The sequence below is a fragment of the Nipponia nippon genome, unplaced genomic scaffold (genome assembly GCF_047370975.1).
Source record: "Nipponia nippon isolate SJK-2023a ecotype South Korea unplaced genomic scaffold, ASM4737097v1 scaffold_8, whole genome shotgun sequence".
Taxonomy (NCBI): domain Eukaryota; kingdom Metazoa; phylum Chordata; class Aves; order Pelecaniformes; family Threskiornithidae; genus Nipponia; species Nipponia nippon.
The window spans coordinates 22,507,609-22,530,440 of NW_028262402.1; the positions used below are offsets into that span (position 1 = coordinate 22,507,609).

A 22,832-nucleotide genomic window follows, 5' to 3' on the forward strand; every position below is an offset into this window, starting at 1 on the left:
TGAGAGAGTCAACTGGAACAACTCTCTGGGGCAAAGATGATGCTGTTGCTATCGCTCCACCTACTCAAGTCCTTACCACCAACTTTTGGCAGTCTCTTCCTACATTTTTCCCTTGCTCCTTACCCCTGAAGAATACAGTTCAGCCCCCAGAAAGTCAAACACAAGCTCTAAGAGCTGTTCAGCTAATTCAGCCAGAGGAAAGTTCCAGTTGTTTTTCTTGGATGACATACAGGATTTGATGAACAAGAAAATAAAACAGTTTTAGGGCCTGATCCAACTCAGAGAGTGATCCCACCTCACACTGTCTGAAAAAGGATGTCAAGACACAAATCTCATACCGTGGCCAAGTAATTTCAAAGTTTCTTAGAGGAACACTTGACACCCATTTATTTCTAAACTGGGCACCCAAATCCATTAACTATTCTGGAAGTACTCGGCATTAGTAGACAGTATCAAAAGCAGACAACAAGCCATTACAGAGGGAACTGTCTTGAGGAAAAGTATGGGAGTTCCTGTATGTTCCAGGTTGAGTCTTCAGACATGAGAGTTAAAAATGCACACAGTTCTGGAAGATCCATTACTGGTTTTCCATGCCCACGACAGGGAGCCCAAGGACATTTCTGGTACATCAGGTGAGGGCAGGGAAAATACTGAAAAACGGAAAAAGAATTTGCAGCTCCAATGCACACATCATTAGATACAAAAGATAAAGGAGAAAGCCTCTTGGGGGCTACTGACAAGACAGAGAAAGTTAAAGATAAGGGGGGTGGGGGTATTCCCATAAATCTGTATCACAAGCAGTGAAATGCAAAAGAAGGAATAAACATCTCCAGACAGAAGACCATCGTTGTGCTACAGAAGTATCCAAACTGTTGTGAAAAATCAGGAAAGAACAGCATGAATTGGTTAATTATGCAATAGGACATAAACTCCTACCATTCATCCCTAGTGTACAGTTAGGAAAAAGACAGTATTACGCAAATTATGAAACATATTGCTAGTCCTGAGCTATTTTAAATGTTCTTCATTATTTGCTGAAATTAAATGCAAGCTAAGAAGCTCAGAAATATTTCTTAATATGCTTTTGCCTCAGGAAAGGTCATTTGCTGCAGGAGAATTTATTCCAATGGGGATGATCAATACCTTTAACCTGTAGCTCTCTTTCAGCCATCAGGTTCCCGCCATCAGGTTCCCACCATCAGCAAATTGACCATAGACAGCTTATTACACTGCAGATATTTGAAGCAAGCAATCCGTGTCCTAAAGCAAGTAATCCCCATTCCTACCTTCAGTTCAGATATCATATTCAATATTGAGATTGTAAAACTATCTGGAGTAACTTTGTCTCATATCTTTTCTCAGATGCATCCCCTGCAGCCCTCAGGCATGGGCATTTCAGGTCTGCGGGCAGGAATAGATGTGGCCTGTGAGTCTTCTTGTGGCGAGCTGTTAAAGAAATTGTGACCCCCAAGATCTGAAACAATTATGCAGTCCTAAAGAGGTGCTAAAAGACTATCTCACACAATCCCTGAAAGGAGAAAGGAAGGCATAGGGCAAATCCCAATCTCAAACTTCATCCCAAAGACATCCATCACTCAAAATTCTGGCACATGGAGGTCAGATAACATTTGTCATGGACAAAAGATCTTGTAACGCTTTCTCTCATTCTGGGACCACAAACACCATCAAAAGAGCCTAAACACTTTGCTATGCCTCGGTTTCCTCCCTTGGGTCTTCCATCTGCCAAACTCTGCAGGAGACATGTTGAGGTCCACAGCTCCACACAGATGAGGATCTTGGCCAATTGGTATTTCTAGGAGAAGAGCAATCACAGGCCTATTCAATGTGTGCTCTTGCACTGCTCTGAAAGCACACAGCTCCTTGCCAAACACAGCCATGGCAACTCCTGATATGGCCTTGGAAAGACTTGCTCCTGAGGTAGAGGAGAAAACCCCTGAAACCCAGTTCAAATCTGCTCACAGAGCAGTTTGATAAGAAGATGGGTGTCTGGTAGCTGGTTTTGTGCTCAGGTAACACTGGCCCTCGTGGAGGCTGAAAAACTCTTTCACTATGTGCCTGGGATGTGAAAGTCCTAGAAAGCAGGACCGTGGTCTTAGGCGGTGCCTCCAAGTTCCAGCCTAGCACAAATAGCAACATCCGGCACACCTCAGGTCGACGCCGGTGCTTGCTAACGGGTTATAAATAGAAGAAAAGAGCTCTGGGACTCATTGACTAGACCTGCAAGGAAACACGAGGCCACTCTGTCTGTGGTATGTTCTGACCAGCTTATTACTCTGTCTCCTCATTAACGAAGAGATATCCGTTGGCTGATAATCCAATAGTTGTGTGGCCTTTCAGGGACACATGCAATGTTAGAACAATTTGTCATTTTACGCCCTCTTGTGCTCCTGGGTGGTTTGTTTAGCTTTCAGGCCCCAAGAGCAGTCCTAAGGAGCTGTATATCCTGGGCACATCCTCCTTCTCCTGGTGGGCCTTTGCAGGCCCTACAGACACTTAGAAACAAATAAAGACCCTGACACTTGCTTACATGCCTTCTCATTCCCTCTGGATGTCCACACTAGAGCAAAGTGCCAGCATGCCTCTCCAGCACTGTCATCCTTCAGAGGCTTTGCATTGCCACTTCCTCCACCATGGCCCTCCTTTTCCAGAGAGTAGCATGCTGCACCCATGTCAGTGACAGCATCCAAAATCTCCCAAAATTTTCTGGACAGGTGATCATTTTGGTACTAAATCCTAGGCTTCGCTTGTCCTGAGTAGCAGGAAAGACAACACGGTGTCATTTTCTTTAAAAAAGTTATTTTTATATTATTCAGGAAGGATCCTTCTTCTTTGAAGTCAAGACGCACAGGTATGTGCAGTGTGAGCAAGTGAGGAGTCGTATTTTCTTCCTTTGTTGTTGTCCTCCTTCCCATACCATAGTCAACACAACCAACGTGGCTCTTGTAACAGAGCCTGAAACACTCCTAGAAGCAGCACACATAGGGGTGAGTGACCCACTGCAAGGACCAGGACCTCCATGTCCACCAGCCACCTATGCTCAGGCAGCTGAACCGTTCTCAGCTCTTGGATACCACAGCAGTGCCACAATATGTACCCAAGCAGGCTGCTTCAGGGCTAATTTGGTCCCAATGAGTGGATATCATGGCAGTGATGATATACCCTGTATGATGAAAAGCAGAACTGAGGAAGGGCTGCCAACAGCAAAGCAAGGCCCCAGTCAAGTCTGAGGAGGAGATACTATGTGTTTTGTGCTGCTGCTGCCTCTGGAGGACTCTCTCAATTGAAGGAACACGCCAGTCCAGGTCATCGTGACCTATGAAATTTTGCAGCCAAAGCCATTATGACCACAGGTGGAGGAGCAGGATTGCCTGCAGAAGAAAAGAAAGCAGAGGCATCTTTTACAAAAAAAAAAATAAAAAATTGCTCTACTGAAGCATGGATTACCTTCTACTTGGCTGGCAGCTCCTTGATTGCACCAGTGAAAGAGAGGCATATGTAATTTCTTATTATCAAAGTGGACAAGCTGTACATTCACTGGTTTGTTTTAACCCATGATTTCCTACCATAGAAGCCCTTCCTGTTCTCTCTTCCCTTCTTATGCAAGTCCATTCTGGCTGAGATGCTTTGGGCATGACATGGAATAAGCAGGTGATGAGCTGACTATTAGCCCAAGAGGCTAATTGCCCCATAACTCCTGCAGTGGTAGAGAACAACATTATTTTTCCATTGACACATGAATACGCAGGAAACAATCTATATTGCATAACAAAGGGGCCAGCTACCAAAGCTGTACCTTGCAGTCAATAGTCTGTGAACCCTGTGGGCCCGCAGGTACCAGACGAGATCTGCCTATTCTGGGTGGAGGGTTTGGACACCCCAGGAATGTCTAAAATGGTGCTGGGTACATGTATTTAGGAACCTGAATCACCCTCAAATTTTCTGTAAGAGTCTGCAACCAAAAATGGTAAAGTCTCTATGTGAGAAGGCAATCTGAGTCCACCCAGGAGAACATCCCACAGCTTGTCATACGTCACTTTCCAAGAAGAATAGACCAGTGCTTTGCTGCAATTTAAAAATAAATCATGAAAGTGTAATCTAAGTAGGCGCCATAGAATTAATAATATACAATGGAATCGAAAGTCTTTTAATTCACAGTGAACATCATCTGATGCTAATTATATTCTTCATTCAGGAGTCTTCAGTCTGGGACAAAGGAGTATTATGATACAAACTGAAAGGTATTTAATAATGATCATCTGATAAAGAAATGTATTCTCCAGGCCTTGCTCTTGCTGCATAGCTGGTGTTCAGGGGCCAAAATCATCAGCTCTGGTCAGTGGTTTGAGGTGTGAAATAGAACATAGGACTTTTCAGGTACGGGTGAAGAGGGAAAGGGCCTAAAGTTACTGTCTGTGTCCTGAGGTCTTACTGGTGGGGTGTCTTCCACATGGCTCAGGTTCCCGTGCTGGATGAGCCCCATTCCTATGCCATCAAGGCCTAGGGTGGCATCTCAATGGTGTAGATCAAGGATCACAGCTGCACAGGAGAGACCATGTAGGGCCTGGTCCATTAGGGCTATTTCAACTCCTGAAAGAGCAGATGTGCACTCCAACAAGCCTTTCCTAATCAGAAGATAGGGACAGCACATGGTAGGAGATCACTGTAAAGCCAAGAGCAGCATGCTTGCCTTTGCCATTGGCAGTTTGCATGATACATCACATGCATTCCATATTTGTGTCAGGCACCATGCACAGCTGAGAAAATAGTGATCTATCTGTTGTGCAAAGAAAGACAGAGTCATCGTGGGTACTGGAGCTAGAGCACCGGCATGTGCAGTATATCATCCTGATAGCAAGAAGCAGACTGACCTGATGGAGAGCAAAACAATGGGCTTTGACCAGCTCATAAAAATTTCCCCATGCTCCGTGATTGTCCTCTGCAGTGGTCCAGGGCTGGCTTGGACCTAGCTGTCCTTCAGAGAGCTGCTCAATGCTTTTGTACAGGCTGTCCTCTGCCCAGAGCATGCTCTCAGAGGAAACAGGTAAATCATGCAGTCTATCATCCTCATGCTCAAAGCATATCACATTAGCTGTTGCAACGGGACACTTTGTGCCGTTGATCTGGGATGTGATGACACAGAGATGGTTGGATAAAAAGTTGTGCTTGAACCTCTACTTCCCTCAGTCAGGATGAGCAGAATGATGGTTAGCCCCTTGCTTCAGAGACAGGTGTCCAGGGTGATCTTGGGCATGTCACTTAATGTGTCCTGTCCATTTCAGTAGTCCCCTCGTGAGTGGACCAAGGATACATCTCTGTTCATAAGTCTAATCCAGTGGTGCTGAGTGCTGGGAGAGTCCTCCAGGAGACTCCTTGCCCACAAAGAGTCAAGAGACCCTGAGGTTTTCCCTGGAGTCATGTATATGTGTATTTTGTCCTGGATGCTGGACAATGTTGGAGGGGGTTCACCACTTTTAGACTTCTAATTGCCTTTGTGCTGCTTGCCTTTCTCCTCATATGCCCCTCCTCTCCCAGTAGGCTGTAGACAATTGTCTCCTGTGATGACACCATAGCTGTCCCTTGCCTGCCAAGTTCCCTTTCCTGGAGTGCTCATTCTCAGCAAAGTTGCGTTCGCAGTGCCAAACCCAGGAACTTTCAACATCCACTTGGAAAACTCTCTCCAGTCTTTTTATGACAGAGACATGCTGTCCCGTGTGCTTTATTTCCAGGACAGGAAATGTCTATCCATTGGGAAGAGAGATGGCACAGCCACATCTTTGGCAGCCTGTGCCATGGAGTGACACAACATGATTGCAACCATGGTTGCAACTCAGCGCAAGATGGTGCTGTAATTGCCAGTGGCCGAGCACCATTGAGCAGACTGCATTAGCACACCACTGTAGAAATGACCAGGTCACGGACTGCAGTTCTTTAATATCACAGGTAACGACACCGTGCCACCCTGTTCACAAATTTATCATGTTACAGCATAAAACTACCTAGTTTTTCTGCCCCTGTAATTCCAGTAGGGAAGTGCTCACATAACTTCATTTCTCTGATGGTTAGAAACCAGATTAATTTCCAGCCTAAATTTAGACACGGGATTTGGATGCGGTTACAGTATTGGGAAAGGTTGTGAGACTTTCCAACAGGGTACTTCTAAAGGCAAGGCCGAATGTTTTGCTTAGCTTTCAGGCATTTAAGAGAGTAAGCAATGCCACCTACTGGCACCAAAATGGAAGATTTAACTACTCTAGTGGGTAGGTGCGATGGAAAGATCATAAAGGAGAAGGCTGTCACTGTTCTTCAGATGGTCTTTTGCAGCTGAAAGCGAGGTGGAGGCAAACAGGAGCTTTTCTCCGCACAAGTGTTACTCGGTTAAGCTCTGTAGGAAACATTTAGCAGCTGACTCACTTGCTTTCACCATTTGAGAACGAATAGTGGGGAAAGCAGCAACTAGACCTGGTGTTGATGTGCAGCCTGCATGCCATGGCAGCCCCGGAACTTCCCCAGAAGGTGAACATGCAGTGATTAGGTGAAATTACACCCTTGTCTAGCAATATTTGTGGGTGAGTGCAAACTGGGTGTAGGAAAAGCCTCTGAGGAAGGCAAGAATCTCATGCAGCTTCAGGGACTGAAGGATCAGGACTTCATTTCAGAAGGAGAAGTCATAAATGGAAATTTAAGGCTATGCCTCAAATACTGAGTGGCTTGGTGGATGGGCAGCTGGGTAATTCCACTCTCATAATAACACATGGATGCGGAAACATTTGCAAATAATGGGCTTAAAACACACAAAGAGAAACAACAAAGCCTGTAACAAAACTAAGGAAGTCCACAGTACAGGATATTCTTGAGGTGACTACCACTGTTTGTGTGGGTTCCCCCATCCCGTCTCCAGAGGTCGAGTGCAATGAGGTAAGCACTTACACAAGAGTTAATGCACCAGTGGAGAACATTTCCAGGGTGTTGATTATTTCCCAGCCCTGCTCCCTCTTAAGTCATGAGAGCGATGTATCTGCACCTGCAAAGCCTCCTCCTGCTTCAGAGATTACGCTGGCCTCCAAGGAGCAGGGGAAGCAAAACACTGAGAGACCACTACAAGGACCCAGGCCAGAGAAGGTCAGCTGCGTCCCCTGGCAGGGCAAAGGAGGATGCCAGAGCTGGCATCTCACCAAAAGCCCTGGGAGGACAGACCCCCCTGCTTTTCCTTCAGCAGCTGCCAGCCTGCCTTTCCCTGACCCTGCAAAGGGTGGCTGTAGCCATTTTGTCAGCCCGTGTTCTTGCAAGCACAGGTATTGCCCCAGGCACTCATCCCAGAGCCAGCTCTGTGTCCCTGGCTGCACCCAAGAAGGGCTTTCCTCTTCGTTTGCCAAGGTTTCCTTTCCTGTCCTCCTTTGTGCCCCAGGGCAGGGATAGTCGAGTTGTAGCAGGGACATACACAAAGTATGTGGGCATAGTACCAGGATGGGTCCTGCTGAAGGCATTGGCAGTCACACTTGCTGCACAAGCTAAAAGAGACAAAGTTTACTGCCTCTGCTGTGCTCCTGGGCTTCTCTGGACAAGTGCTCCAGGAGAGAAGGAGCACGGTGGCAGTGGAAGTGTGGCATAGCCCAGAGCGAGCCTTGCAGACTCCAGGAATCTCTGACCGAGCTACAAACCAGTGGAGGATTCTTACACCTTCTTTTGCAGCACTTGCTCCTTGTCGCAGCTGGAGTCAGACATAAGGTTCAGTGTACCATCGGTCTTGGCCAGCTCCTGCATTCCTACCTCTTGCTTCTGCCTACATGGCTGGGTGAAAACACACAGATATCTGGCCGGTTTTTAATGCAAGAGAATGAGTGTCAGGTCTAGAAAGGGGGCTTCTTCCTTGTCTATTTCCCGTCTCCCAGGAGATGCTGCTCTCTGTCTCCTTCATTCAGTATCATCACAGAGCAGGGCTTTCAGCAGGTGGATGACAACAATGGATATTTGTGCTGCCCAGCCATACCCTCTGTCTCTGCCCCAGGCTCAAACAGAGGCAAGCAGCACCATGCAGCTTGCAAACACCCAAGACAGCTGGAGACAGACAGGGAAAGGGACTGCAGTGATCCCGGGGCTGCGACCAGGCTGTTGCAGAGGTGAACACAGAGCAGAGCAGTGCCTGCCAGCTCCCAAGAGGACGGGCCTGCATGTGTCCCTCTCCGTCAGAGGCTCATCAGCACTGGCCACAGCACACTGGACTTCCTTACTCCCAACAAGCCCTTCGGGTGGCCACCATCCTTCCAGCCTCTCTGGGTCCCATTGCCTTCTGTCGCTGTCACCAGCAGGGAAACATTGTCAGAGATGCCTAAATCAGCTGGACTAAGGCAGCAGATGATGCACTGTCACCACCAGGTGTGGGGTCTTGCTTCCTAAAATGTCTCCATACGGTGAGCACTGAGAGCTCACAGCCTGAATGGCACTGCTAGTGAAATGTATGATCATATATCTTTAAGGGCTGCTCCATCTTTTGTGTTGCTCCCCCACCCCCCCACCCCCTTGCCCCATTTTTGTGGGCTGGCCAATTGTACAGCTAGAAAAATCAGTAAAGGTGCTGCTAGGTCCTTGGAAAATCCTTCCTGTTGCATTTTAGACAGCTGTTATAGAAGAACCAGCTGTACAGCATCTTGCTAATGGTTGCTGACATCCCCACACAGCAGGAAAAAACCTGAGGTGTTACAAGGAGGGAGCCCAGAAATGCATATAGCAAAGGCACAGAGCAGTGGTGAAGAGGCAGCACCATGGAGGCAAAGCAGAGCAGCGTGTGGTGCATGAGACCCTTTCAGCTGCTGTCAGTCCCTGCAGCTGGTGTGTACGTCTGACTGCAGGTGTCCCTTCTGACCCCTTTCCTGTAAAATTAATGATGGAATTTGACACGGATGGTTCATAGTTACAGGTCTTCCTCTTCCAGTGCCCAGGCTGGATCCTGCCCTGTGCTCCTCCATGATTTTTCTGCCTGCCCCTAATAGGAGAAACCAATACCCAAGCAGTGAGGTAAATATGTTCCCCAAGAACAACAGAAGTACTAAGAGGCCCCAATGACTATAAACACAGAGTAAAATAGGTGAGGTCACATCAGTTTACACAGTGGAGTGTCTTCAAATTATACTATCACTACAATTTAATAAGCTGAACACTCAATTAAATGCATACGGATAGTTTGTTGCTGTTGAATTCTCTGTCCAGCTTTTATTAATATTTTGTGATACCAGACCCTGCACAAGTTAATAAATTAGAAGAGATTACAACTAATTGCTGTTTAAATGACTGAAATATTGAACACCTCTCTATAGATGCATTCACCCTCTCCCCTGCCACCTGTTCCTGAAATAATTAGTTGCAAAGGAAAAAGAAAATTAACAAACAAACAAAAACCATAAAATCCGAAAGAGTACAAGTCACACCTTTGCTAAGATTGTTATATTTCACACCAGCTTCAGTTTGAAATGCATTTAGGCACAGTCTCTATACAGTTTTAGCTTTGGCCAGGGCTAAAACTGCATTGAAGCCAAAGGACTTGAAGTCGTTCAGAATCAATGCAGCCAAAGCATTGTCATACAATATTTTCTCCAAGACAGAAAGTGGCTTTAGGCAATAGTTTGGAAGAGACTGGCTCATTTTCTTTCTCTGCCACATTATTTCCTGCATGATCTAACACTCCGGGACATGTTAGGATGTGTACCTCATAGCCTAGTTGCGTTAATGCAACTTCAAGTGCATTGGTGGTGCAAGCTGAACCATGCTCAGATGAAATATGGATGTACTGCTTCATTTCAGGTCCAGTAACATCTTTCCAAGAGATGGACTGAACATCTGACTACATCTTAAGTCACCTAAACCTAAACTAAATCCGTATCGTACAGAGATTGCAGTTTAGCAAGGTGTTTGCACATTGCCAGGATGAGAACTGAAGTAGTACAATATAGGAGGAGCCTTGGACCAAGACCTCCATGAGCAATGGAGGCAGCATTACATCTGAGAAACAGTCAAAAGCTCTCCCGGGATCCAGGGGGAAGACGAGCAGAAAGACTCCCGCTTTTCACTGCCCACGTGGCAACCGAGCAGGGCTGTTGCTCACCTGAGCTGCAGCAGAGCCTTCCATGCAGAGTCCCCATCCAGGCCCTGGGGCAATTTACGTGCCATGCACCCATCCCCAGGGCAGGCAGTGACTTTTGTCAGCATTTAGCCACAAGCTGCAGACATTTAAGCACTGTCTGCTTCATTAGAGCATTATGGCAATGAAAACCCAGGACATTCTCCAGATATTACCTCTGCCCAGCTGTTGTACTCAACAGCCTACTAACTCCTGTTCACCTGTGAGGCTTTTCAATATACCGCCTTGTTGGGTTGATGTTTATGGGTGTGTTGAGCTGCCCACAGACTGAGCACAGCACCTACTGTGATCGTCTGCAGCCCTACCCAGTTCAGGAACTCGCTGTCGATCTGGCAACACCTAATTAATTCTAGGAGGGAGATGGTATTAGCTGCAAGCTATCAAGGGTACGTTGCCCACAGAGAGACTGAAAACCATGCATGTAGAGATCTCTCCAGGTACAACTGGCAAGGTGCCTCTCATCCAGCCTTTACAAACAGCCAAGCATGAGCTTATACAGATTGTTTCACCACCATGTATTTTTCATGAGTCTGAGAGAAGGTTTCAGTTATGATGCAAGAAGGAGTTCTGCATACCTCAGTTCTTTGGGGAAAACAGTGAACAATTAGTTCAACATGGTGCCAGCAGAAATAACATCACCACCTATTTTCATAGCCGAGGGCAAAAAGAAGCTCAGAGAGCTTGAAGTCCAACAGGTCATCCATCCTGAGCAAATTCATCCAGAGACCACCGTGGGGCCCAGAAAAAATTAAACGCTCTGTTCTGGCTATTAGCACCAGGTATTATGAGCAGTGCCTCTGCGAAGTCTCTGCAGAGGAAAGGGGCTGGACAAGTAGTGTGATTGTGTTTCTGCACCCCACGTGAAGGAAACCAAAGGTGTAATACTGTGTCTGAGCACACTGTCCTGTAATGGTACTTGAAACGCCCATGAGTAGGGACATATTGAGAAAACTAGAATGGGCATTTGAGGCTAGGATCAGAGCAGATGCCCAGTACTGAGAGAAGTGGAGAGCTCAATGTGTTTAGGTCTTCAAGAAGTAACGAAATAGGCCATGACTGCAGTGCAAAAGCACCTCTGCGGAAGAGAAAATTCTGGATCCTGAAAGGCTGTTTAATCAAGCAGAGAAAGGTACAATGGGAACCATGGCTGGAAATTGAAGTCAGATATTTACATTGAGTTTAGAAATATTTGTAAAATTAAGGAGGAATTAACCATTTGGTGGGAGGTGTCAAGGGCAGCATCTTTTAGATCCCTTCTGGGAGAGCAAAGCTTGGCTGATCCATTGCACTGACATGCACACTATTGGGGCAATGCAGGGAAGTTTCCACCTGTAATGCAAGACTAAATGATATAATAGCACCTCCAGTGTACCTTTCTCAGCTTTGATATCCTTCACATTACGCTGCACGGGAGGTGAGCAAGGCTAGGCTGTTCAGTAGCACTGTTACCAGCAAGGTTCTGTTTGGCCATTTCAGCCCACTAGAGGACTTTTCAGTTATACCATGCTGTCTCCCTTGGGGGAATTGTCATGTTTATCTTCTTTCCTCCTTTTTTAAAAGGAAAAAACGCCTTCTGGAGCCCTGGAATCTTAGCCATATTTTTTTCCTCATGGCTCTTGCTATGCTTTCCACACTTCTGCTCTTAGGAGAGCAAATCTCCATTCCCAGTTCAGCCCTACAGTGTGAGAGAAGGACACCTTCAGCTAATTTACATCTAAGTGAGCAGTTGTCAGAGTAAAGAATAAAGGTCTTACTGTGCAAAATGGCTCCTGTGGCAGTACTAATCAATACTTGTTTGATGGATTGCCTGCCAGGAGTCTTTCAGGCACATCATTTCAGCTGCTAGACTTTCTGCTTGCTCACTGCTTAACAAAATAAATAGAGATGAATCATGGTATTTAACATAAAACTCCAACTCAGAATCAAAGCTGTTTAAAATGCACAGTGGTTTGCCCCACTCCATCCTTCCTTTCCCTTTGCTCAGGAAGAGTGTTAAGCCCTGGCTCTTCTGGAGCAGGCACAAGGCTTGAATGATAACCACTTCACCAAGGACTGCCCTTTCCTCTGCAATCAGTGATTGCATTCCCAACACAGTGCTCCATTCCTCATTGCCCCCTGAAGCGGGAGCCAGTTCGGGAAGAAAGAATTGAGATGTATGCCTGCGTGGCTGATGGGAGGGTGATATTTCACATATGCCTTTCTTAGCTGCTGTGATGCAATGCACAAACTGTTCCCTCTGCTCCTGCACCTATTGTGCTACTAATCCATGTGAAAGCTCCCACCACTGAACTGTCCCCACCTGCAACTGCATCAGATTTGAAACTACAAGTAGCAACAAAGAGCCAGGTTTTTCAGAAGTACTTGGCTTCTCAGTAATAATAAATAGGTGTTTGGCTCTCCAGAAATCTGTATTTCTATTCAGAAACATAGTTGGTTGCTGATTTTTTTATCTGGCTTTTAAATGGATAACACTTTTCTTGAAACCCTATACGCCTACACCCCACTAATAGCCTTGGAAAGGGTGAATAATCATAGCAGAACTTTTTTTGGCCAAAGAGGAACGTCAAGCTCCATCTAGCAAGTTCTACCCCCTCTCTTATCTTGCCAACCCCATCACCACCCTGCAGCACAACTCAGACAATCAGGCGGGAAGCTTGAAGGGATGCAGGATCTGTTTCTGGGCTCTGAGTAATGATTCATGATTTGCTGACACTGACACCAGCAAAAGACCTCAAGGCCACAGCTTGGGGCAAGGGATGGAGATGACGGTGTTTCTCCCATGCAGCTCTTGGTTGCCCTTGCCCCCACGCTCTTCATGAGCCTCCCCTGCTGCCCACCCCCCTCATCCTCTGACAGCCGGCACCATTTGCCAGGGTCCTCTGAGCCAGAGCTCTTTACAGCACCGAGTTTCAGCTCTTCCCCACTTCTCAGCCCTTAAGCCCATTCTGCCTTTCAAGCCCTCCCGTGGCAGATTTCCCTTGCCTTTCTCCCAGACCACTACTGTCCTTTGGGCTGTGACAGGGGTTTTTGCATGCTGGCAGCACATTTTGAGCTCTGCTCTGGCATGTTTATGGCGCTCCCGCTTTTTTCCTTCCGTCCCCAAGGGCATCCATGGCCGCAGCCACCAATGCCTCATCCCTGCCATGCCAGACAGGCCCATGCAGCCACCCAGACAGGATGTGAGCTCGTCCTCTGCCTCTGGGGAGCATTGCTCACTGCTGCTCTGACCCCTCTGACTCCTCTGGCAAAGCATCACAGGCAGGCACCTGGCAGGGGACTTGCTGTGCTCTGTGCATGGTGCAGGTCACACACCCCCTCCCTGCCTGCCAGCTGAGTATGGGGGAGATTTCCCAACAGCCCTGCGCAGCTCAGGGCAGCTGGGAGGGTGCCACTAGCGGGAGAGCTAACATGGAGCAATCTAGGGACTGACAGCTGGAGAATCAAGAAGGATGTACTCCAATAATCTGGGCTCAGATGAGACCAGACAACATCTTGGTGAGACAGCCGTGCAGCAGCAGAGAGAGTCCAGGTAGCCAGGAAAGTCAGCAGGCAAACAGTGAGGAGCATGGCAGCAAAGAGGTGCTGCACCCGCTTGCAGCTCAGGGTTTCGGAGCAGAGCACTACAAACTGGCATGCTGTGGGGCAGCAGAAGCACGCAGGACATGGATGTTCTTGGGGGCATGCATGCACAGAGCTGGGGGCAGTGGCTTTTTGGAAGGAGTCAGAGAGGAAATCTGACTTGGAAAAGTTGGTGAGTTTCAGACATAGCTCAGCTCCATGAAGGAGCAACAGGGGCTTTCCACTTGAAAGCTCTCCCTCTGCACCCCCATCTCGCCATCCTCCACTTTCAAGGGAGGCAGCCTGGGGACACATGTAGACAGCCAGTAAGTGTATAGCACCGGGAGAGATCAGAACAATGCACTTTAATCCTGTTGGTGTTCTTGTGTTTTTGACAACAGTACAAATACCTTATGCATACACAGCACATGTCGGGGATACAACGTCACAGCAAGCATGGCACGTTTTTTCAAGTGAAAAGCAGTTTACCTAGGTACAAGGTGGATCCCTTGAAATCTTTCCATCAGGGCTTTCCTAGCTCACATGTGTGGGAACCACAAGGTAATGTTTTCTGGAGCACCCTTTGCAAAAGCTGGGACTCACCGCACTAAAGCTCACAGCAAAGTCAGGCAACTCATCTGGTGTGATGACAGCTTAGTGCCAGTAATAATAACCCTATCCAGTGCTTTGCAGACTGAGCAGTGATGGCTGTAGCACATTATCAACAAGGTCATTTCTAGCCTTAAAATCCGGGACTATTTCTTGTTTTCATTAGCCAAGGAAAAATCTTGCACTCAAAATACTTTGTTATAGTTTTGGCAAATCCTTCAGTTTTCAGTATCCTTGTCCCTTCCCTTTAGCTTTGTTTTAATCTGACATAACCATGTTTAATAATTTCTGTGTTAGTGAATTCTTTAAATTATACATAAAGAATTCAAAAACAATCAGAGAAGAACTTGAATATTTCATATTGAAACTAAATGTTTTATGATTGCTTACAGAGTGAAATTAATAAGGAGCCTTGGCCAATGCTGTATAATTTATCCTGTGCTTGAGCAGGAAAACAGTGGCTAGTGCTTAGATTTGTGTGAAGTTGTGCTTTCCTTTTCTCACCTGGCAGGATGGAAGCCACTGCCAGGGCAGAGCTAACCTCCACCCTCAATCCAAGCAGCCCCTATTTTTGTTTATTGTGCATAACAACAGCTTCAAGAACAGTTAACAGTAACTATATTCTCACCATGGGCAAATGGCCACAGCATGCCTGTTTCTTCGTCTTTGTTTATCTGTCTTTCCTTACTATTTTGTCTGCTAATCTTCATGCTCTGCAGCCAGCCAGTGCATCCTGACCCTATTAGCATTTAATATGCAAAAAGTCAAATAAACCTCGTACCTCTGAATTTCAGCTTGGGTATAAACCTTTGGATCAAAGCCACTGTTTGGAGGCGTGGGAGGCTTACACATCGCTTAGCATACCCTGAACTCAGGTGATGACTGTAGCACAAATGACCACAAATACATCTGTCCAGTTCTACTGCTTGGTCTGAAACAGGGGTTCTGCACTGAGCTAAGAGAGCAGCACATATGCTAGAGGTGTTAGTCGTAACTGCAGATATTGAGCCAGTTGCAAAGTTTTCTCTAATGGCAATTCAGAACTAAACAAGCTGAGAGTAAGAATGAAGGATAAGACCAAGAAGGGATGATCTTCATAAAGGAGGTGAAGCTACCAAAGCATTCAAGGCAGCTAAAAAAGGAGTGTGACACAAAGTAATACACTGCTTCTTCTGGGAGAGGGGAATTCACCTTCCATATGCGCTCAGAAATTCCTGGGTGACTGAGTTGTTTAGGCTTTTAGTGCTTCGTTTTCCACCTAGAGGACAATAGCACGGGGAGAGGATACAATATGATGTGGTCAGTTAGCACAACGATAAAAGCACTGAGGGGCACAGATAAACAAGGGGTGACATACTCCAGTGAGACAATGCTACAAGTAATACCAGCAGCCAAACAAATTTGGTGTTTTCTCACACCCATCACAGCCAAAAGAGGAGCAGCAATAACCGTAGTAGCATTCCACCATTCAAGGTGGGACAATGCAAGGACTGCAGAAACTCACCAGGCCTCAAGGCATACCTGCTGAGGAAATGTGGAATAAAAAATTGTACTTCAACAGGAGGTATCTGAATGGACAAGGAGGGGCATGTTTTTTTTTTCTCCCTTCTCATTTTAATGTCCTTTGGCAAAATCAGGATTCCCAGGAGTTGAATGACAAACCTGAAAATCCAATTACATGGGAGTGGATTTGGTTTTCTTCATTTTTTTAAAGCCATTTAGATGAGAGATGGATCAGAGCAAATTTACAGGAGAAGTTTTCTAGGTTTGGCACCCCAGTGAATCTACAGTTCGTTGCCCACAAAGCTCAGTTCTCAGCTGATGAATGCCTTTAGCACCTGAGTGATCTTTCCTTGACCTTGTCGGAGCTGGGGTCAGTTGCCTCCACCGTGGTTTCAGCATCCAGAATTTTTCAAGTCAAACTCATTAATGCTTGAATCAAGTGGATATTTAAACCCCTCAAATTCAAGGAATCAGCCTTGGTGAGTCAGAGGGAAAAGACTGCTCCTTTGATCACATCTGTGACTCAAAGCCAAGTACACATTTGAACAAGTTAAACTGCCCCCAGGGCTCATAAAACACCGTGCCAGGCCTTTTGTGTTTTGCATTAAAGTCATACCAGTTTCTGAAAGCCAAGCAGTTTGCAAACCATAAGGATTAATATTTATTACTATTGAATGTACATGGCCAAAGCCCCTGCCTTGGAGACTCTGCAGTTTAAATAATATAGGTAGAACTGGTGTGCACACATGCAGCTCTGGCCTTAGTCTGCTCCTGGGGAAGCCGAGGGTGAAACCTCCCTGGCTCCTGGGCACAGAGGCAGATTACGGCAGGGGGGTGCCACAGCCGGCACCTCAGCCTCCAGGTAGCTCCAACCTGGAGAACCATACCTTTCTCTGTAATCATGAGAGGCTGAGCCCCAGACTGCACAGTTGGCACATGTGAGCCCCTGCAGGACTTCTGCAGCTCCTAACACTTGGCAAGGAGGCCCCGTCAGTCAGACTGCACACTGAGCTAAACATCAAGACACATCTGATGAATCACAAGCGCAGCAAGAGTCCAGAGGGCTGCAAAATACCTCTAGGGACTTGTTTGTGCCAGATCTCTTCGAAAGTTCAAGAGGAATTAGCTAAAGATGTGAATCAAATTGCTGTGGGACTTTAAAAAGGGACTCAGCTTGCATGTTCAGATTTAAAAAAGGGATTCAGCTTGCCTCACTCCGGAAGCTAGGCTGCATGGAGGCCACCCTGCCTCTGAAGCAGGATGCCCACACAGCTGTTCAGTGCAGTGCAGCTCACCCATTTTAAAGCAGAGTTACCTCAGTTGAGGTGTAGCTATCCAGTCAAGCCCTTTGTGGTGGCATCAGCTCTCATATGGAAGTGGAGCCTCCTTGAGTCACAGTGGAGATCAGCCATTACGTCCCTGAAAATTGTCTCCACCCAATGCGTGCCGTGGCTCCAAAGGTTGGTCAACTCATCTTACCTTCCTGACTGTGTGCTGACAAGCCCTAAGAGAAATGATGAGAGACCAAATGAAAAGTTAGTGAACAAGCAAGTCGGTATAAACCAAGGGTGCCCACCATGACAGGAAGACACATATCCTGGGAACGGAGCAACGATCCCCAGCCTTCACACACAAGGCAGTGGAAATGCCGTGGCTGCGAGATTTAAGCAGCAGATTGACTAGAAAGCCGATGTCTCAAACTCTCCTGCTCCAGTGCTTCCTGGGCAACTGCCTGTGGTGTCAGCCGGAGGGAGCCCAGTGCCCCAGTCTGGAGAAGGGCAGCGCAGCTCACCGAAGCAAAGCCACGCTCCTCAGAGGAGCTGTCACAGATGGAGCTCCCAGGGAGGCTGAGGCTGAAGGTGGACCAGGAGCATGAGCCTTGTTGGCTGGCTGAGCCCTTCGCAGAAGATGGCTTCCCATCCACCTGTAAAAATTCCCTTTATATTGCTGTAGCCCAACATTTTTGGTCTCTCCAGTACCTTCACTGCATTCAGAGAGTTACCTGCTCACCTGCAGGTGAACAAGCAGCTGGGGGTTCTGCACCTTGAGCAGCTGCCTCTGTGGCTTCATGGTTCTTCTCAGCTCCCAAGGCTGGAGGTTCAGGCCCCAAAACAGACCCAACGAGGGATGGTCAGAAAACTAGCCTGCAAGGAGTTTGGAGAGAAAAAGAAAGCAGCAGCAAAGGCAAACAAACCTCTCCAAGGTTTCAATGTACTGGGTCCCCATCATCTGCCTACATTTTGCCCACACACAGTTTAATCAGCATGCCGGGGAGCCTGGCTCCCTGCCAACAGGAATGCGGATTCTGACAATTTGTCTAAAGTGCAGTCAGAAATTGCAGCTAAACAGCAAGAGCACTTCTTTTTTTGTTTGGTTTTTGTGTGTGTGTGTGTGTGTGTGTGTGTGTATGGGCTTTTTTTTTTCCCCCGAAACAATTACAACCTCTAACTGCCGCCCACACCGCAGGCAGTTGCCTGAGAAACGCAGCGTGGGTATGGCTGTGGTAATAGGGACTCGGGTTTTACACCGTGCTTGCTATCATTGGCTGGCTGCAAGGCCCCCACAAAACTGTCCCAGCAGGATGTTTTAGCCCAGACATGGAGAGTATTCCCACTCCAGGTACAGCCCACTGCAACTTCCTGCCACGGTGAGCATCTCTTTGGGAGAAGCCAAGGGTGCAGTAACTGGTGTCTTTATTACTCTGGTAATTATGCTGGTAATGGCCCTGGCTCTACCCACCCCAGTCTCAGTACTTGTTCTTATGGGGTGCACAGCACAATTCAGCCCCGGATGGGATGGGATGGGATGGGATGGGATGGGATGGGATGGGATGGGATGGGATGGGATGGGATGGGATGGGATGGGATGGGAAAAGAAAGGAAGCAGTGTGCACCAAGAGCTGGGTATCACACATGCACTTCTGGCTTGACAGGAGCATTCTCCACACCCACCCTAACAGCAGCATCCCCATCATCACCTCGATCAAAACCACTTCTCAAATGACAGGGCATGTGTTAATGCTGAAGACTGTACCCACGACAAGTGTCCAGAGACACACATCTTGGTTAACAAGTCCTAGTTAGAATTACCCTGAAAAGCGAAAGTGTGCTTTTTTACACTGGACACCTGGGCAGAGAGGGGAAGGTTGCTCAAGCTGACTAAAAATATTCACATTCCCAAAGAGGTGACAGAGCATCTCTACTGTGCACTTCGAGAGCTCAGCATCAAAAGGTGAGGCAGATCAGAAAGATGATTTCTGGCTGAACAAAGACACATTGGGGGGGGAGGGGGGGAGGGAGGGAAAAACCAGCCACCCAGCCACCCAAACCCACATATTTTGAACAATCTCTGTATAGTGGTGAGGGGAAAACAGGATTCAGCTTGGTTTTGCAGGGTTTTTTCCTGCCCTTTCCAGCAAAGCCACTCCCCATCCAGCAGACAGCGCAGAGACCCAGGGATGCTGCTGTCTTCCAAGCTACAAAGCACAGGAAGGAATATTTATCTCTGTTAACTCTGAGCAGGTTTCCCTGAAGGCCAGCACACAGCATGCTCTCCTGACCCCATGGCAGCCCTGACAGTGTTCAAAGTGCCTCTGCAAACAATGGGAGAATGAGAACTTTTCACCAAAAGAGCACTTGGACAAAGGGGGGCGTTAGACAACCTTCACAGGTGGCTGCTCCTTTCTTATTAATGGATTGCCTTTTCCAAGTAATAACTGAATCTGTGTACTGTTCAGTTGCTTCCCATGCTTTTTCTTTACAGTCTTGTTCAGATTTGTTCTTGCCTCCGGCTTTCAAACAGTTCCTGGTTGCTCTCCCCTTGAGCAAACCCTCCTTGCCATCTTCTTTTCCACAGAGTTTTCAGTCCCCGGTGCTATATTCTGCTTTGTTCTGCAGTCTTCTAGCCATCTGTACAGCACATTTCACCTACATTTCAAGACTGCACAGATAAAGGCCCACCAGTGCCTTTACACATGCAGACAAGTAGTGTTTGTTCTTTGAGAAAACACGATGCTTGTGCGCTATAAAACTCTGTCCCTGAGATTTTAATTCACAGACCTTGTTTTCCCAATATGTCCTTTTTACTGTTATTTTTGCATTCTCAAGACTCATCCTTTTCAGCTTGTGGTCACTGGCAGAGCTCCTGCATAATTCAAATATTTTCAAATATTCCTACAAACATCCTTGCAGTTGTCTAAGGCATTAAACTTGTTGTGGCTGAAGCAAGACTAGGTAGGAACTGTCCTCAAGCCTTTCTCCCCATGTAACTGTTATTTCAGGAAGCAGCTCCCTCCATTTAGATTGTGAGATCAAGACGTAACTGATTTAGGAAACTACAGTGTTTGGTGATTAAGCAACACATTACTAAGAAACTGGTCAATCTATTAAGTAATCAATATACTGATTATCAAATAAACACACCGCTATTGCTAATCTGTAATTATACTATTTTCCACCCTATTACACGCAATTATAAAACTGTTAATCTAACAGTCTTAGATCTTACGAATCACACACATCTACTATTCACTTACAAATCCACCACCTTTCCCTCCCTACATGACCTATCACCAGTGTGGAAATGTGTCCCTCTGCAGCCCACCCACTTACACCGAGTTTTCCAGCCACAGACCTCATGGAAAGCCCAACAGGGAGGGCCCAACAGGAAAGCCCAACAGCAAACCCGCTGGCTCGGGTTTGCAAGTCAGCATCACTGTTGTCTCTAGGCACCTGCACTCTTGCTTTCAGTAGATTCCCCCATCCTTTGTTCTCTACCTGATTTTCTACCTTATTCATCATTGTTTCTATTTCTGGAATAACCTTTTTGCCACCCTTGTACCTCCCTTTCTCTGCCCAAGCTCCTCCCTAAGACACAACACATCCCTCATTATTTTTAACTTGCTGGCCCAATACAACAACATCTGTACCAAAGTCTGGTGTTTCCGAAGTTGTTACTGGGGCAATCTCAGCCTTATACAGTATTACTGATACAACCTGCCTGGATACAGGGGGCCAAAACCTCCCCACAAATTTCCAGTTCATAATAGCAACACATTACCTTACACATTCTCTGAGGCAAATCAGCCTACTTAGCCTTGATTCCTCCACCTCATCCCAGTTAAGCTCCTTGTCTTTGCATCTTATTGTCAAGAACAGACCAGCAAAACAAAGATCCACATCATCTATGTACCTGACAAGAAGAGAAGCCCTAAAGTGAACATGACCATGACAGCAAACCTGTCATGGTGGCTAGCTGTTGTGCAGTAGTTCATGTTTTCTAGGATGACCCTTTTTCTGGGAGAAAGGGCTAGTATAGCAGCTGGCATCATTTCTTTTGAGAAACATTGATTTAGCAGCAAACATGGAAAGAAAGAGCTGGATCATGAGATGGCCTGGCAGAAGAAAACCTGGGTCATCATCATACCATTCCCCTTCAAGCTCCACCTTAAGACCTACTGGGTATTTTTGTCCTTTCCTTGCCATTTTGGAGGCCACTGCTCTGCTGGGTAAGAACTTTCTTCTCATTTCTAATCTAGAGATACCCATGACAATTTCAGACCAAGTTGTACTTTACTTTTGGCCTAAGTCACTCTCTCATGCTACATTATTTATAAATAGCCAAAGCGATGAGTAGCTTCTGTGGACTGTGGAGGTTTCACCTGCATACACAAGCGAGCCCTTTCAGGCTCCCTTGATAATTATATTCTGTACTTGGAAACTTGAACTGAAAATGGACAATGAAGAGAATATAAATGCATCTGTCTTTCACTTTGCACCTGTTCTGTCATTTTGTTCTACTTTAATGCATTGTGAGCAACGTGACGTGACTAATGATTCTAGGCGGAAAGGGATCACCAGAAAATGCTCAGTGTTGACTTTGTCAGCTAGGAAGACAAAATAGGAAAAGATGTGGTGAGCAGCACTCACATTAACATTCAGACACAATTAAAACATTCATTTGGGCTTAGAGGAGACATTTAATACATCTTTGTAAAATATTCCTACACGTCCTCACCACCACTTTGTTTAGTCTTTTCATAAAAGATGTACTAATCCAGGAGTATGCATTGGAACCAAAACCCCTGAGTGCTTTGAAGTAACCAGGATGGAACAGCAATGCAAAAATCCCATGGCATAGTGTGAAAAAAAAGACCATAACTATCTCAAGTGCTGGAGGTCTTGTCACTCATCTAAAGGCAACATGCTGAGTCTCTAGGAGGACAAAATAGATAGAAAAAATCATCTCAAGATGGTCAAACATTCACAGAGATCTTGGTAAGAAAAAACATGTCTTCCCTACTATTGTCTCCATATACAAGCTCCCAGCCCTGTTGTAAAGCTTCTCCATGCCCCATCTGGTATGGGTCATGCCTTCTTCATTTGCCCTGTTACTCACTCTCCACACAGTATCCTATCTTTCCATGTCCACCCCAAGAACTGCAAGCACACGGCTGTTTGCTTTCTGTGTGTTGTACAGCCCGTTTCCCCTCACTTTGGATAGCCATTGTTTCTTGCCCACTCCCACCTCTGTCTTTCTCCATTCCCCTTTTCTCTTCAGTGTCTGACATTTCTGCCTCTCATGGGTCCTTGCTTCTCATCCACCAGGCCAACAGCAATTCCCAACCTTGACACTGCCCTCAAACTACCTAACTCATAAACATTTTGAGGTCAACTCCCAATCATTTCTAAACAGCTGTTTGCTGCAGCCTCCCTCTTCCAACCCCTGTGCTGGCAAACCCATTTTTAATCAGTTAATTATCTTCTTGGCGTCTCTTCACAGATAAGTGGTGGTAACTCTGCAGGCTACACACCCTGTAACAGCCTTCTTGCAGCAGTGCAAAAGGAAGAGAGACGCTCCAGCTGCCCTCACACAGGACTAGTGTGCATGCAGTAGCACCAGCTCCATTGGTTACCCCAGTCGCATGCCTCCCCGTGCTTCCTTCGGTAAGGAGTGTTTGCTATGTATTTGTGTGGGGCCACACTGGCCTCTGCCCTGGCAGAGGTATTCA

At 46.6% G+C, this 22,832-nt stretch overlaps 1 long non-coding RNA gene across 5 annotated transcripts; it reads right to left on the reverse strand.

Annotated features, from left to right (window-relative positions):
- Window positions 1–2,835: 2,835 nt before the first annotated feature.
- On the reverse strand, window positions 2,836–22,765 carry LOC148050499 (uncharacterized). Of its 5 annotated transcripts, none has more exons than XR_015700916.1 (4): window positions 17,834–22,765; window positions 17,616–17,747; window positions 17,139–17,327; window positions 2,836–3,389 (listed from the first exon to the last, which is right to left on the reverse strand). It is a non-coding gene; the product is annotated as an uncharacterized LOC148050499 (long non-coding RNA). The 5 variants fall into 5 exon arrangements; XR_015700915.1 differs by having other exon boundaries at window positions 17,826–22,765; XR_015700914.1 differs by lacking the exon at window positions 17,616–17,747.
- Between the last annotated feature and the right edge of the window lie 67 nt (window positions 22,766–22,832).